Below are 765 nucleotides of genomic sequence, written 5' to 3' on the forward strand. Positions count from 1 at the left end.
AAAAAAAATCTTGTCATGTTGTTCAACCTCATTTACAGGGGTAATATTAGTTCCTGTTTCAAAGAAATTCGAATCCGAAACGGAATTTCGTATTTCGGATATAATTCGGAAACTGCAATTCGGATTTCGTATGCTTACGAATCTACGAATTTCAGGAAAATTCGTACGAATTTCAATTTGTAACGAAACGCACATGTCTAGTTTTAAGAGCTTTTGCTGAATGGAAGTGAAGCGACTGCTCTATTCTAAAGTTCCAGACTGTGCCTAAATTTCAAGTTTCTCCCCACCCACAGTCACTCCCCTCTCGCTCTGGAAGATATCGCAGCCAGTGTTTTATGCTATATTTCACACATATGTCACATGATATGCAAGGTCCTTTTTCTCTTGGAATCAGTAGTTGGCCCTCAATTATGCAAAATAACTACTCTGATGTAATGACAGGATGTTCTCAGTCTTTACGTTTAATGACACTGGACATGATTCAACTTGGAAGTCTGAGGATATCTAGTGGTGGAAAGGTATTACTGTGGAAGAAAATGCCAGAGAAAAGCTGAGTATTACAGCAAGAGCTAATTTTTTATGCCTCCTAGTATACCATTTAAAAATAATTAGTTCAGAGTTAGGCATTTAAATAATGAGAATAACTAGAAAACAGCATCATTTTTTACTGTACTACTGTTATCACAGTCAGTTTTACTATATTATGGGTCACGTTAGACTTCCAATCTTTTTACTGGTAAGAACTCACCTGCAACAGGATGGGGA

Source organism: Nanorana parkeri, unplaced genomic scaffold (assembly GCF_000935625.1).
Source record: "Nanorana parkeri isolate BGI_ZX_2015 unplaced genomic scaffold, ASM93562v1 scaffold1716, whole genome shotgun sequence".
NCBI classification, from domain to species: domain Eukaryota; kingdom Metazoa; phylum Chordata; class Amphibia; order Anura; family Dicroglossidae; genus Nanorana; species Nanorana parkeri.